We start from the raw sequence: 17,278 nt of genomic DNA, 5'->3' as shown, positions 1-17,278 counted from the left end.
GTTAGTTTTCAATATTGTATACAGTTATTGACCGGATTAAAAAATTAATTCATTAAGAGCTACAATATTATGTTAAAGGTTTAACACAGTAAGTCAAGTATTACAGTTAGAAACTGTGTGTATGTTTCGAGGCAGCATAACTAACGGCGCGCAAATTATTCGAGCTAGAGCCATCCAGTGTTTGAGAATGACAGCACTTATGGACTTCCAACAAACTTTACTATGATTTCAAACATTTACGAACTTTTTCTCGCTGAAATGTCCCCTCCCCCTACCTCCACACCTTCCCCTCCCTCACACACAACATAGTAAAAGGGGAAAGATTTATCACTAACTACGTTTTCGCTGTTCTTGCCGTAAAACTTCAGCATCAGTCATAACATTGCAGTAGTTTTTATTTATTTACTACTGATTCTATTCGCAACAGATTTTAGAGACAATATCCACATATACCATTGAATGTACGTGCGAATTTATAACATAGTATACTCCTTAGTTCGGGAGATACGACATTTTATACATGGGAATTCGATTCCTTAAAGAATTGGGGATAGGTTTTGTTCGTCGCGTACTTTCTTCTCTTCCTCGTACTCCTCCTCCTGCCCAGTTAATTGTCAACCATAGAGAAATCGTACTCGCTCTGAAACGTCCCATTAGAAAAATTTATGAATGACTGTGCTGGTGAACCTCTTACGTTATTTGATTTTCAAACAGCTGAGCGAAACTGAACGTGCTCAGACATCTCTATTTTTACTTATTCTGATCATCAATAAACTGACACACAATATTTTTTAGCGCAACGCAAACTGACCTTCAATAATCCCTACAAAAGAATGGCGCTGACTAAGAATAACCTATACCTTTCATGAATCACTTGCCTGACAAAAAACTTCGTTACTCGAACTGCTGCAATACAGCGAGCGCCAATACTGCCAGCTAAATTAAAGATTCTAACCACGGAAGGCACTAACTACTGATAGGCATAGTTAGCAAATAATAGGCATAGTTAGCAAATGAAAGATTTTGATAGAGAACAAACAATGTATTTACCTTAATAATGTTCAAAAGTCATTATATATGTATTCCAACTGCGCAACGCTATGCACTGTTTACATCCAACTGCCCAACACTACAATAGCAGATATTCCAACAATGCCAACCAGCCGCAGACTGCACACAGCACAGTCTGCGATTTTCATACAGCCGGCTGGAGTGTCCGAGCGGTTCTAGGCGTTTCAGTCTGGAACCGCGCGACCGCTACGGTCGCAGGTTCGAATCCTGCCTCGGGCATGGACGTGTGTGATGTCCTTAGGTTACTTAGGCTTAAATAGTTCTAAGTTCTAGAGGACTGATGACCTCAGATGTTAAGTCCCATAGTCCTCAGAGCCATTTGAACCATTTCGATTTTCATACACAGCGCTACGTGGCATTACCAACATAAAAACCTAAACAGCCTACTTACAGCTCCACGTTACGGGTACGTGCTAAAGTAATGGTAACTTCACTTTGCCTTGCACACGATATCGGACAGTTATTTTACAGACAGCATTTGTGTAAATGAACTAGCGCTGGGAGAACTGTGGTAACAGCGATCCTGAAGTAAAGTGTAAACCTGACAGCAAAAAGCTGTTCCCGTAATTTGGTGACCGCATTCCGGAAGTTGTGTGGTATGTAAACGTAGTGACTGTCTTTCAAGTGATGTGCCTGTACGTGGTGTGGAGCACTGGCCGGTAATTCGGTTGGCAGCTGCGAGCCGTGCCGGTCCCGTCCACATTGAGCGCCGCGGCGGCGCGGGGTCAGCGCAGAGCTGCGGACAACGGCCGCCCCGCTCCGCCGCGCCAGTCTCCAGCCGCCTATTGTCGCGCGCCGGAGGTCGTTCTGCGGAGATCCGCCAGCCTCGAGGAACGAGGCAGCCGGCGGCTGCAGCAGCAGTTCCTCTCCCCACACGGGACGCGGACGTGGACGTGGAGCGGGGCGAGAGCTGCCAAGTCATAATGTCTCGCATCGGGGCAATTCTCCAAACGTGAAATACAGAATAACGTGTAACTTACTCATATTCCCCTTTAATTAAATGACGCGTGTAACCTATGCTGATCCGTTTAAACCCGTTTCTTGGGTTGATATCTATTCCAGCAGAATGTAAATAAGTGTACCACCGAAGATTATTAAGCTAGCAATATATGTTGGGCATATAACGATCGAAACCAGAAAATTTTGTGTTAACTGATTTTAAGTGGTTAATGAAAATGTTATTAATACCAAACTAAAATTTAGCAAACTTGGAATTGCTCTATAAAATAATAACGGTCGCCAGCTCGTATTTAGAAAGTTAGAAAACCGATAATGTTGAATGAAAAATACCAATTTCGCAATAGTTGCTGAAATTTCTGTAAACGCTAATGGTAAACGCATGCGAGAGAGTTCGTTTGAAAATGCGGTATATCATAAAATGTTTAACATTGTCATGACAGTGAACACTTGGTAATGATTCAGAAACAAAAATTATTTAGGAATTGTATCACATAACATGGTAATAATAGAGGAAAATAACTTCGCTATAGGGTCATTCCATGCCAAGTGGTCTAAACCTTCCCACCATCATGTCTCCAATTTTCTTCAAATTTTATCTGTAGCACTAGTCAAGTGCTAAATTAAGTTTCTCAAGATTTCAAGCCTCTAGCTGCAATACTTGCTGATCTACACCCCCTTGTCTGAAGGGTAGTAAGTTCGCATGCGCGCGACATCAGACAAAATGCCATTTTTGGGGTCTCATAAAATTGAAACCAATTCATAAGAATGGTTAGTAAGATGAGACCCTGTACAGTTTTTTGTGCTGATTCAAACGAAATTAATTATAAGATTACTGATGCAAAATCCGGTCAAACAAGTCGACTCAAAGTGTACCCCTAATTCTGTCGTGACTTAATGCGACAAATTTTGACCAATATTCAGACTGCAATAATTTCCTTGCAGATAAAGATATGGACTTGAACTTTTTACCAAGTCTTATCTTTGTGCTGGACATAATACAGCTGGATTTCCAACTACCCAGGCTTTGTAGTCGCCTTGCAAAATCTCTTCAAATTTGGCAGTGTCAGCGCAAATGGCTTTATTTACCAAAGTTCAAAGCCCATTACTACAAAATAGTCAGCCTGGATTTAATTGTGAATAGTATCATCTGAAAGAGAAACTCTTGCTCTACGAGATGGATATATTTTTCTTTTGCAACGCTTCCATTAAGTGCTTATTTACTCAGGTCAAAGTATCTTATATTTTGTGTGCGCAGTGCCCTGCGTTGGTCCATGATGGCTGAGCCATTACTGGTTATCACAATAAAACCAGCATCCCCATCGCCATAGGGGCCACGCCCGATAGCCATGCAGTAACAGCCACGGGTGGGTATCTTTACTGCAGGTTCCCAAGCCTGATTACAGGGTGTCTTTACCACAGGATCCCAAGCCTGATTGTGGGTTTCTTTATGCAGGTTCCCAAGCCTGTCTTCCTCAGTTACTTCATCATTCTGGAAGCATCGTTGATTTGCAAGAGAATGCTTTCAGGAAAACTGTATTGCCGACCAGATGATGTCACTGATGGAGCTGGAATAACACCAATGATAAGTTGTTCTGGAATCCAGCAAGTATCACGTCTTAAGGGCCAATAAAATGAACTTGCAGGACCATGAGGATGCATAAAGCTTATGAAAGCATCTTTCTGTTCGACTGAGATTTCAACGATGTTTCCAATCCACCATTTCTTTTCATAAATGCAAGCAACATACTGCCCAGGCTGAAGATCCATGACTTGAACTACTACTTCAGCAGCACTAATTTTGGCCAAAAAAGATGTCGCATCATTAGAAACTCTACTGACCTTAATTGTCGTCATATCAATGGGCAAAAAATGGTGGTTTTCTCTTGTGCCAGCTAGAGTGTGCCCTTGCAGGAATCTTTCTTCTTGAGAAGCTTTTTCTTCTTCAACTTCCTCTTTGCTGATGAAAAAGAATTTGATTCCATTGATATTATCATTGCAGAAGTTGAAAAGATCTTTGGGTGTTAGAATCTGGTTTTCATATGGACGTTGCAAACTTGCTCTTGCTGCCAACCGTTTTGTTGTGCCTCCAATGCCATCACAAGGCGACTTTCCATGGCTTGTTCCAAAGAAATTCCATTCTGCTGTTATTTCAAAATCTTCTTTGTGATAGCATAAGTTGAGAAAATTCTTGAAATTCTTATATTGTGCAGCTGAACCATCACTGAAGTAGTGGATGTGGCTTATTTTGGAAAATTGCATCTTCAGGTAATTGATTACTTTTCCAATGTAAACATGGACAGTAATCGTATCGTGTCGAAGGCAGTCACTAATAACACAAAGATTCACACATTGCACCTCTTCGTTTTCACAGTAGTAGACTACAAATGGATGAACTGTTGCTTGACTGTTTTCCCAGTGAAAGCCTTGCACTGCATCTTGAACAATAAATGAATAGTTTTCAGCAAAATCCATTAGTATTATGAATTCGCCTTCTTTCAAATCAGTTTTGAGAGCTTTCAGGTGCTGGCTTTGATGCTTGGCAATGTAGTGATGACAAGACAGGTTCCAAATTTTTGCTGCAATATCTTCAACATACTCTTCTGTTGAAAGCTGCTTTGTTTCTAAAGTATCCCTGTCGGTATGAATCCATTGTTTGTACTCAATCAGTTCTTCAGGGTCATTATCTTCAAAATATGTTGCAATAACTGCTTCTACACCTTCTGGACCAGGGCAGTTTTCACAACGATGAAGCATACAATCCTTGTTTTCCAAGCTGCAAACAGCTTTGCTAAGAATTTCCTTGTAGTCTTCATTGATTGATGCACCAGTGAGCATAAGCTTGACATTTTGGTGTATTGTACAGACACAAACTGAGTGCATTACAGCAGAGCCAACTGTAACACACCATTTTGGTCTAAGCTCGCAAAACTTTGAGAAGCCAATTTCTGGTCCATTTTGCTTCTGATAAGACACGTACATTTCCTTCAAATTGCAAAGCAACAACCGCTTTTGCTTGTACACCTTTGTTCCTGAAATTCTCACAGGCACACAGTCTTTCTTCCCTGGACAAAGTCTGCTGAATTCGTCATCTTGAAAAAAGTCATGTACTTTCTGAACAACTTCATCTGAAAGCTTCCTTCCTTGCCGATTTGCTGGAAAAGCTAGAACACCTTGCTCATTCTTCAGTTTTCTCGCTTGCTTTACCATTCTTTCTGATACATTAAATGCTGTTGTCGTATCTTTAATTGTCCAGCTTCTTGGAACCAAGGTCAATATTTGAACTTTTGTCCTACGATTTGACACTTTACATTTTTCTTTCAACTCTTCTATAAGATTATCAAGATCTGCACAATTATTGCATGGGCGACTTTTACTTGAACTTGGCTGTTCATCGTAATTGATTCCTACAGCAGCAGCAATTTGATTCCCAATTAAACTTTGTGCATCCAAGATCTTTCTTTTTGCATAGCTTTGCTTATCTCTTTTACTTAGTTGTCTTCTTTTCAATGGTGAAGCACCAATAAATGATAAACTTTTGTTGATGGCTGGTTCAGTTTCATCCGTTGTGAAATCTTGTTCAGATTGGGTTGATAGTGATGATGAATCTTCTAGCTTTTGGTTCAGTGCCGACATGCAGCGAGGGCAAAGCTTCTGACCAGGTTTTATATCAATCACTTCTTTTTTCTTTAACAGGCAAAGTTTGGCAGCTGTTTCATTATCAAGCAGTCTAAGTCCAGCTTTTACATTGTGATTCCTCTTCTTGAATGGATTGCAACATTTCTTTTGCATCGCTTGATATTCATGTAGGAAGAGGGCTTCATGGTGGAAGCAAATGATGGAATTTTCGTCAAGTTTGGCTTCTGAACGCGAAACAAGCAATTTCTGGTCACATTCTGTGAAATCACTAAACGCTTTGAATCCAGTCTTCTTAGCATAGGAGATAACATGGCACTTCGATGCAGCAGCATCTTTTCCAATTGAACAGGGGGCCAACGATTCTTCTTCTTCATTAACTTCTGACATCTCTCACTGGCCAATCACTGAATAAAACACGAATGAAATATCCAATTATATCAGTAATTCTAAGCGACTATTAAGATTCAAATTCCTAGAAATGAAGAAAAATTAGTGCATCGCGCATACAAAATATAACAACTTTGATGTGAGTTAATGAGTACTTAATGGTCGCGTTGCAAAAAAAACAAATGTCAGTCTTGTAGAGCAAGAGTTTCTCTTTTAGGTGATACTATTCACAAGCAGATTCAGGCCAACTATTTTTTAGTAATTGGCTTGAAACTTTGGTAAATTTTACCGTTTGTGCTGACACTGCCTAATTTGAAGAGATACTGCAGGGCGACCATATGGCCTGGATCATTGCAAATCCGGCTGCATTATGTCTAGCACAAGCATGAAGCTTGGCCAAAAGTTCAAGTCCATATCTTCAACTGCAAGGAAATCATTGCAGTCTTAATATTGGTCAAAATTTGTCGCGTTGTGTCACGACAAATTTTGAAGTATACTTTGAGTCGAGTTATTTGACCGGGGTTTGCATGAGTAATGTTATACATAATTTCGTTGGAATCAGCAAAAAAAACTGTACAGGGTCGCATCTTACTAACCATTCTTATGAATTAGTTTCGATTTTATTAGACTCCAAATATGACATTTTTTTTATGTTGCATGCACACGGACTAAGTACACTTCAGACAAGGGGGTCTAGATCAGCAGCTATTGCAGCTAGAGGCCTGAAATCTTGGGAAACTTACTTCAACACTTGACTAAAGCTACAGTTAAAATTTGACGAAAATTGGAGACCATGATGGTGGGAACTTTTTTCAGTTTTAGACCACTTGGTGTGGAATGACCCTATAACGTTTCCTGTCTTCAAGTCTCACTTATAATTTCTTTTTAATAAACAAAACTCGTTACCAGAAACAAATACATAAAGTTACATGACATTGTTGAAATAAAGTTACATAAAACTGTTGAAATAAATTAATCACGTACTTTAATTTTGCAGACATATTGATTTTAATGTTTAATACGTCTCTTTCTCAAAAAGATAATGAAAGTAGTTAAATTTGCAAAAGATAATCAACACTGAGAGTTATATTACTAAGTTTCACTTCTCACTGAGCTGACAAAATTTTAGATTTATCGTCTGCCTCCTTCATGAATATAAAATGCAAGTCTTTTCATTTATGTGACACTCGGTTATTACAATGACAGTAACAGTATCCTGCTTTATGTAATGATAACTGGGGATAATTTTTGATACTGACAAGATCTGAAGTTAAAAAAAAATCTATGATGTTCAGCTGATGAGTATGATACGCTGGCAACTCTATCACATTTCAAATTTTTTTTAAAACAGCGCAGTTTTACCTTGAAATTAAAGTTGTAGAGGCGCGGAGTGATGATCGACAGTTGTTAGGCAACATGCTCTTTTTTCCATTTACGAACAGACTTAAATAGATCTGGTCACACAGCGATCTTCTTCCATAAATATTCTTGAATTCTTTCCAGATAATTGTTGTATTGTGGCCCATACTATTACTCATTATCTTCACATTGCCTTCCCTAGAAGTTTATCAGCATGACGTTCACACATTTAAGTTTTGCGCGTGCTTTCGCACTTACTCATATCTGGCGTCACTCACAGTCAAACTGTAACTCTCTCGTTTGCGCTCCTTCCAATGCCAGTGATGTTAATGCCGTGCCGATACGATCTCCGGTTAGAGATCCTTATTATGTACAGTAAAACCGAGGACTTCGGCACGTGTCTGCTACATTCTTTAGAATATTTGAAAATGATTTGCAATAAATTTCTGTTACAGTATTTCAGTTAGTTAATAATAACAATGAAATGACAAAATATATACCTTATAATCTGAAATTACTATAAAAATCTGAAAAAATGTGAAAATATGGAGTACTATTGTAGTATTATAAACTCACGTTGGATGTTTGAATTATTGTGAGATAAGATTGCTTTTATTTAGAGGCTGTACCGTAATCGATTTTTCTGAAGCTAAACTGGCAATACTGTTCAATTTACTTCTGCAATAGTGAACAGGAAGTGGCTGAGGGATAAAGAAATTTGTTGGTGTGGGCATTTTATAGTGCAAGTCCGTTAATAGCCTTTTTATTAATTCAGATACATTTTTCTTGCTGCACTATTATATTTAGATCTGTTTCGCCTTGTATAGTAAAGGCATCTGTATTTGATTTTTTCTAGGAGAAGCGTGTAACTAAAAACATAAACTGAATATAACTTCAATATAAATGACGAAGCTATTTAGAAAATTAATCAAATCTGCATTTGGATATATAAAACGGATATTAAAGAGATATTGGCAGGCGTCTCCATATTAAAATTGTTCTACATTGTCTAGCGTTTACCAATGACTTTGCTATCTTCTGCATTAACAGAGCAGAAATAATCCAATCTGTAGAGAAACTCCGTGAAATAGCGAGCTCCAAATTTCGTATGAGAAGACGCAACAAATGAGAGGAACCACATCAAAATTCAGCAACCCTTAGTAACAAAATTTAGAGAATTCTACGAAGTATATAAATTCAAGCATTTAAGAGAAATTACAGAAGCGGCGGAGCTATATTGGAACGTTAGCAAAGCAAGGACTGCAAAAGTACAAGGAGCATACGAACTCACCTGGAACAGATACAACAAAAAATTTACGACACAAAAGGGAAAATGACATAACACAGCTGTTAATACAGAAGGTCTTCACTCGTCTGAAAGCCTGATGGTTTGTGGCACATGGCAAATAAAATACATCTAAAAACGAGAAATAAAATGCCCGAAAGGTTCTTGGGACCTAAATACGAAAATGGAATTAAGATGAAAAAGAAATCACTAGTGATCTAACGAGTTGCAGAAAAAGAAGTCACTAGTGATCTAACGAGTTGCAGAAAAAATCACAAATACGTTCAGGAAACAACGATTAGTTTTAAGACCATCTGTGTAGAATTTGACAACAAACTTAGCCTTATATATGAAAAACCATAACAGACTAATAAAAGTTAATGACGAACTAAAATAAACCACGTCCTTGGCCACTTTTCACTTTCACGTCCCATGTGGCGACGTCTTACAATTTACGCATCAGTACCCTCAGTTCCTGACCCTTTAAAATGAAATGCAGTTGCGAAAGTCGAGTAATAGTTTCCCGTAAGATGACCAACACTGACCCAGCAGATATTTTCAATATTACCTCACTGTTTACGGGTCATACCCGGTAATGTGGTATTTAAAATGCTCGCCGAAATTCGAGGCTGATCTCGAAGCGGAGGTAGCTCGTTACGAGGCATCAGCGCTGCCTCTACTCGAAGCTCTTGCACGCGCGGCGTTAGCCAGTGGTCCGCACCCTCCACTCCGCTGAGGCACGCACAGTGCAGCGCCTAGAGCTGTCGCGAGCAGCTGCGGGCGTGGGTGGGAGGGCAGGTTAAGCCGTCCGCACGCGCGACGACAAAGCGTGCGTGAACGAAGAGCTGTGACGTAACAGCGTGGAATTTCGTGTTCCACGGCGGGACGTGAAACACTGAGTAAGCCCGGTCCGATTGTTTCCTGGAGAGGAACGTCACCAATGAAATGCAAGAACGCGTTCTACGTCACAAGCAGAACTTGGGAATCGCCATATTGTATTTGGTCGTTTCCAGTTGAAGCCCATATTTGGTGTTTTTTATTTTGAAACTTAAGTCCTATGAATATATATACTTTCAAAGCACCATAAAATTGTGGGTCTCGTTACACTTTATCATTAGTACGATTTGTTGTAATAAAATGAGAGGAAATGTTATATTGGTGGTTAAAGAATTTTCATATTTAGATATCTTCGTAATATAGCTCGCGTTATATGAAGCTATGCCGTTTCTGGTTTATCAGAAAGACGTCCTTCTTTGTACGATCTGTTAAAATTAAGGATATCGTAACATCAAAGACTTATGCTTGTAGACGATAGAGATGAGATTTTTTATGATCACATTGGTCATACTGCCTGTATTTTTTAATTCATTTTGACATTCTGTAAAAGGTCCAGGGATGTTATGTCTATATCAGAGCGCACGCTCTCACAGGGATGAGTTTGTCCGATTTCGTGAACATAACAGGGAATATGGATATGAGCAAGACTGCTTTCCATGTAACTGCGCGATGTTATCGGAATTTAGTATTTATTTCCAGATTACGGGATATTTATTTATTTATTGCATATTTAGCATGACCGGATTTACCTCTGACCAGGAACAAAACATACAAAAAATTGTTACATATCAATCACAATCATAATAATTTGCTTTTTTAATAAACGTAATAATAGGCAATAATAGTAATAATAATAGTAACACTAATAATGATGATAAAATAATGGAGGCATAATGAACGATACCATTTAGTTATTACATAACAAACTCAATAATAATAATAATTCGCATTATTAACAAAAAGTAATAATTTGCAGTAATAGATAATATTAATTATAGTAACACTAATAATAATAATAATAATAATAATAAATAATGGAGGCATTACGAATGATATTAACTAGTTTAGCACTTTGAAGCCTTGTTTGGTATTAGAATTGGAAGGGATAATGAAAGAGGAGAGGATAGAAATGAACGTGACATTGGCTGCTAGGAAAGAAGAGAATTTCAGTAGAGAAGTCTATAGACAAGCGAAGGGAAATGTGGTGGGGTAGGGGCGTTTCTACTTAACAGTAGGATATTTTTACACTTTGTTGAGTCATGTTTTTTTTTGATATGTTCTGAAACCTCTGCTACTGAATAGAAGCGGGGAGCTAAAAAGAATCCTCTTAGAGCTTCACTAAAAAGAGTGGATGATGAAATAACTTTTACCTTATGTGGAAGACCATTTTAAATTTGTAATGCAGTATTTGTAACGGAAGTTTTAAAAGGTGATATTGTTACTGACTGGACACGGAACTTAGTTTTTTGCCTCGTGGCATGTTTATAGATATTGGAGTTTTTATGTACGTATATTACAGACAAAACAAAATGGTTAGCACGTGGATGCACTGGACGCAGTAGGGAATGTGCGCTCTAGCAGAGTACACGTAGCAATTTAAAGCGCGTTCATTTTCGTAAACAGAGTATGTAATTTGCGAGCCGGACACAGCCGACATCTGCCCCTGGAGAGCGCTGCGGTCGCAAATCGCGATGAACACCGCCTCACGCGCGTGCGCCAGCCACGCCCGGCGTGCTTCACGATGAGGGCCAGGTGCAGGTCCCCTGTGGTGACGGCAGTGTGCGTCCTACTGCTGCTGCTGCTGCTGCTGCTGGGAACGTATCCGCTGTCGCCGGCAGAGGCGTCGCGTGCAGCTGCAGGCTGTAGGGAGGGTGGCGGCGCCGGAAGCGCCTCAACCCGATCAGCCGGACCGAAATATTCCGGCGCCCCGCCCTCTCCTGGCCAGAGCTGGCTCCTCGCTCACAGACAGCGGTTTCCTCGCCGCTTCCGTACTCGGCCGCCGCTCCACAGTTCCGACTGGTGCGGGGCTACTGTACAAGCCAGCCAGTGTCCCACACCCTAAAGCGCTGGTTCCCAACCTTTCTTATACCGTTACCTCTGAGTACAATTCGGTATTAGCTAGTACTGCGCCGCTACGATCGCCAACTTCAGAATGAGAACGAAGTCTTTCGCGACAGCACTGTTGTATAAGATTCTGTCGGACTTCTTGCCCCGTCAGTTCACAAACCCTCGAGCTTTCGCCACGAACAAATGATGTGGCGTTACATAGCCCATATACGGCTTCTGATTGGTTGGTAATTACATAAAGCTTTCTAAAGGCTTTTTAATTACAGAATCCCATTATGTATGGGCCCGAGACAAATCTTTTGTTTCGTGAAACAGTATTTTATATCTTTTTTACACTTTTATTTTTAAAAAGATGAAATACGAACATTTAGTTGTTGCGGTTTTTCTTCATTTAGCTACTAATAGTCGATACTGCTTACGTGTAACGTCCTTTTTTATATTTGACTCCTTCTCGGGTAAGAAAGCTAACTATCGACAGTGAGGCGAGACACTCGTTACTCCCTAGGCGCACATGCGTCACCTGCACAATGCACCCTTTTTGAAATCAAGCAAGTAAAACAGTGTGCTCTTTACTTACAGTTTGTAACTCAAATGGGAAGCCTTCAGATTCGATTAATGCTTCGTGTCTGAACACTCTGCCGCGCTGGATTAGCCGAGCGGTCTCAGGCGCTGCAGTCATGGACTGTGCGGCTGGTCCCGGCGGGGGTTCGAGTCCTCCTTCGGGCATGTGTGTTGTTCCTTAGGATAATTTAGGTTAAGTAGTGTGTAAGCTTAGGGACTGATGACCTTAGCAGTTAAGTCCCATAAGATCTCACACACATTTGAACATTTTTGTCTGAACACTCTAATAATAATAATAATAATAATAATAATAATAGTTTGTACAGCACTATAGTATCCATTGTGTAGTTACAGTTGTGTAATGCTGTCGATTAGTTCATTTATCTGTTTTTAAGTGGGTAATGAAGCAATTCCTCGTCCATTGTCGGAACTACCTACAACTTGTAGAAGACATTTTCCTGAGATACTTAGTGTTTCTTATGTATACGGGGTGGCCACAAACAGTTTGAAAAGCTTGTAAGGGTGTTGCAGAGGAGGTTGTGCACAGAAAAAACTGTTCGGAAAAAATTCGATACGTTCCGCCGGTTCCGAGCTATTTAGCATTGAAGTTACTCAGTCAGGTCGTTGATGTGTGCAAATGCGGTAATGCACAGACATATGTGCGTCCGTGAGTTTCCACTTGTTAAAATGCCCATCCCCAGTTACAGTGCACATCTATCGGAAGTGATAAATTAAATCTAGGTGAGGAAAAGCTATGTTTCCTATGTTTGAGGAAAACAAACGAAGAACACTTTGGCGACACAGCCTCTGACAGGCTGCTTGCATTGTTGCGCGCGTAACGACCTGATTGGCTAACTTCAATGCTAACTAACTTGGAAATAGTGCAGCGTATCGAATTTTTTTCTTAACAATTATTTATCAGCACAACCTGCCCTGTACCACCCTTACAAGCTTCTCAGAATTTCTAATCACCCTCTATATCTCACTCTTATAGACATAGATATATGGTGCAAAGCACTACTAAAGAGACCATGCTTGTTCGTCCTATTTTGGAGTGTTGTTGCGTGGTCTGGGATCCTTACCAGATAGGGTTAACGGAGTATGTCAAGGAAGTTCAAAGAAGAGCAGCGCGTTTTGTATTATCTCGAAATAGGGGATAGAGTGACGCGGACATGATACAGGATTTCGGATGGACACCATGAAAACAAAGGGGTTTTTCGTTGCGGCGGAATCTTCTTCCGAAATTTCAATCACCAACTTTCTCCTCCGAAATTGAAAAATTGGAAATTTGTGCTGAGGTCTATGGGACAAAAAGCTGAAGTCATCGGTCCCTAGACTTACACGCTACTTAATCTGACTTAAACTAACTTAAGCTAAGGAAAACACACACAACCACTCCCAAGGGAGGACTCGAACCTCGGACGATGGTAGCCGCGCGAACTGTGGCAAGGCGCCGTAGACCGCGCGGCTACCCCGCGCAGCTTTCTCCTCCTAATGGGAAAATATTTTGTTGACGCCGATCTACATAGGGAGGAATGATCATCATAATAAAATAAGGGAAATCGAAGCTCGCACGGAAAGATATAGGTGTTCGTTTTTTCCGCGCGCTGTTCGGAACTGAAATAATAGACAATTATTGTGAAGGTGCTTCGACGAACGCTCTGCTAGGCACTTAAGTGTGACTTGCAGGTATCCACATAGATGTAAATGTAGATGTGTAGTGGAGCATTAATACTAGTAGTAGAGAAAAAGTAATTATTGATAACTTGTTGTTTCTGTGGCCTTTAGTCCGAAGAGTGCTTTGATGCAGCTGTCCCTGCTACTCTATCCTGTGCAAGCTTCTTCATCTCCGAGTAACTATTGCTATCCACATCTTTCTGAATCTGCTTAATGTATTCATTTCTTGGTCTCCCTCTACGATTGTTTTTGCCGGCCGGAGTGGCCGAGCGGTTCTAGGCGCTTCAGTCTGGCACCGCGCGACCGCTGCGGTCGCAGGTTCGAATCCTGCCTCGGGCATGGATGTGTGTGATGTCCTTAGCTTAGTTAGGTTTAAGTAGTTCTAAGTTCTAGGGGACTGATGACCTCCGATGTTAAGTCCCATAGTGCTCAGAGCTATTTGAACCATTTTTTTTCTACGATTTTTGCTCCCCTCCCACCCCCCCCCGCCCCCCCTCCCCCGCCCCCTACACACACACACTTCCCTCCAATAATGAATTCGCAATCCCTTGATGTCTCCCGAATATATCCTATGAATTCGCAATCCCTTGGTGTCTCCCGAATATATCCTATCGACCGATCCCTTCTTTTGGTCAAGTTGTGCCACATATTTCCCCCAATTCTATTCAGTACCTCCTCATTAGTTACGTGCTCTACCCATGTAATCTTCAAAATTCTTCTGTAGCACCATAAACCGGAAGCTTCTATTCTCTTTTTGTCTAAAGTGTTTATCATCCATGTATCACTTGTATACATGGCTACGCTCCATACAAATACTTCCGGAGAAGACTTCCCAGCACTTAAATCTATATTCGACATTAACAAATGTCTCTTCTTCTGAAATGCTTTTCTTGCTATAGCGAGTCTAGATTTTATACCCACTCCACTTCGGCCATCATTGCCCACATAGCAGAACTCATCTACTAGTTTATGTGTCTCGTTTCCTAATGTAATTCCATTCGCATCTCCTGATTTAATTCGACTGGCCTCCATTATCCTTGTTTTGCTTTTGTTGTTGTTCACCTTATATCCTCCTTTAAGACAATATCTATTCCGTTCAAGAGCTCTTCCAAGTCATTTGCAGTCTCTGACAGAATTACAATGTCACCAGAAAACCTCAGAGGGTTTCTTAGTTCCGTTTCCTGAACGTTAATTCTTACACTAAATTTTTCTTTGGTTTCCTGTAGTGCTTACTCAAAGAACAGACTGAATAACATCCGGGATGGGTTACAACACTATCTGACTCCCTTCTCCACCACTGCTCCCATTTCATGTCCCTCGACTCTGTCGTCTGGTTTCTGTACAAGTTGTGTACAACCTTTTGATCCCATTATACCTTTAGAATTTCAAAGAGTGTATTCCAATCGCCACTATCTTTAAAGCTTTCTTCAAATGTACGAAAGCTATAAACGTGGGTTTGTCTTTCCACTCGCTGTCTTGTAAGATAAGTCCGAAGAACAAGTATTGCCTCCCGCTTTCCGACATTCTTCCTGAATACAAACTGATGTTTCCTGGGGTCAGCTTCTACCAGTTTTTTTTCATTCTTCTGTAAAGAATTCGTGTTAGTATTTTGCAACCATGGCTTATTAAACTTATACTTTGATAATATTGACACCCGTCTGCAGCTGCCTTCTTTGGAATTGGAATTTTTAAATTCTTCTAGAAGTCTGAGGGCATTTCGCCTGTCTCATACATCTTACATACCAGCTGGAAGAATTTTGTCATGACTGGCTCTCCCAAGGTTATCAGTAGTTGACCGAATAACATCTACTCCCCCGCCCTTGTTTCGACTTAGATCTTTCAGAGCTCTGTTAAATTCTTCTCCCATCTTATCTGCAACTAAGTTCACTTCCTACCTATAACATTGCCTCCAAGTGTGTCTCCCATGTACAGACTCTATATCCTTCCACCTCTAAGCTTTCCTTTCTTTGCTTAGGACTGATTTCCCATCTGAGTCCTTGATATTCACATAGCTGCTCTTCTTTTTCCCAGAGGCCTCTTTAGTTTTTCTGTAGGCGCTATCTATGTTCCTCTAATGAAATATGCTTCTAAATCCTTACATTTGTCCTGTAGCCATTCCTGCATACCCATTTTGCACTTCCTGTCAGTCTAATTCTTTAAACGTTTGTATTCTCTTCCGTCTGCTTCATTTTCTGCATTTTTATATTTTCTCCTTTCATCAGTTCAGTTTAGTATCTCTTGTGTTATCCAAGGACTCCTACTAGCTCTTGTCTTTTTACATATTTTATCCTCTGGTGCCTTCACTATTTCATCCCTTAAAGCTACCCATTCGTCCGTTTGCAGGTGTACTCCTTTCCCCTGCTCTAACCAACCGTTGCCTAATGCTCCCTCTGAAACTCTCAATCACCTCAGGCTCTTTAAACTTGTCCAGGTCCCATCTCCTTAATTTCCTACTTTTTCCAATTTATTCAGTTTGTATCTACAGTTCATGACCAGTAAATTGTGATTAGAGTCCACATCTGCCCCTGGAAATGTTTTACAATTTAACACCTGGTTTCTAAATCTCTGTCTTACCATTATACAATCAGTCTAAAACCTTCCGATGTCTCCAGGTCTATTCCACGGATACAGCCTTCTTTTATGATTCTTAAACCAAGTGATAGCTATGATTAAATTACTCTCTGTGCAAAATTCTACTAGGCGGCTTCCTCTTTCGTTCCTTTGCCCCAGTCCATATCCTCCTACTATTTTTCCTTCTATTCCTTTTCCTTCTATCGAATTCCAGTCCCCCATCACTGTTAAATTTTCGTGTCCCTTTCTCTTCAGAAAATTTCATTTAACCCTCAGAAGGTAGTTACTGCCGAGCTGGGAACGACTGTTCTGCAGCGTGTTTCAAAAGGTTTATACGACATCGTGAGGTTGTATCTTCTGCATGAATGAGGATACAAAGTTGGGGTGAATTTTTGCTTGCATGTAAGACAATGCAGTTTACTTTCGTACCATTTGTAAGTCGCAGATCACGTGGCTGCCGTCTACATCGCACGTTCATCAGGCCAAGTGCGTGGAGTCGACGTTGCGGTAATACAGCAACACAAGACTTTTGGCCAATAAGTTCTCCGTTTCAGTAGGTGCAGTTCAGTTACAAATGCCCTGCGTGATGTTCGTTGAGGGTATAGCGCTGCACCTATTATACCGTAAGGGGTGTACGGATCTCATGTTGTACCATTGGCTCCCAAGGCCGCCTGATCCCACGCTGTGAAAGGCAGCTGTGAAAGATCCATCTATGCCGTCTATGTGCCTACCCTTCCAACAACTTTGTTTGGGCGGTGACTCTACATAGGAACCGTAGTGGGCGCAGTAATTCCAGACACATACTCATACAGAAAGAAATGGTTCAAATGGCTCTGAGCACATGGGACTTAACATCTGAGGTCATCA

The 17,278-nt window shown here is 40.6% G+C and overlaps 1 protein-coding gene across 1 annotated transcript in view; it reads left to right on the top strand.

Moving 5' to 3' along the window:
• The window catches only part of LOC126474227 (uncharacterized), a 919,981-nt gene that overhangs the window by 532,286 nt on the left and 370,417 nt on the right, over nucleotides 1-17,278 (top strand). The gene's annotated exons all lie outside the window — the stretch shown is intronic.

Source organism: Schistocerca serialis, chromosome 4 (assembly GCF_023864345.2).
Source record: "Schistocerca serialis cubense isolate TAMUIC-IGC-003099 chromosome 4, iqSchSeri2.2, whole genome shotgun sequence".
Classification (NCBI taxonomy): Eukaryota; Metazoa; Arthropoda; class Insecta; order Orthoptera; family Acrididae; genus Schistocerca; species Schistocerca serialis.
The sequence above is the reverse complement of the archived record's forward strand: the minus strand, read 5'-3'. Positions and strand labels throughout refer to the sequence as shown.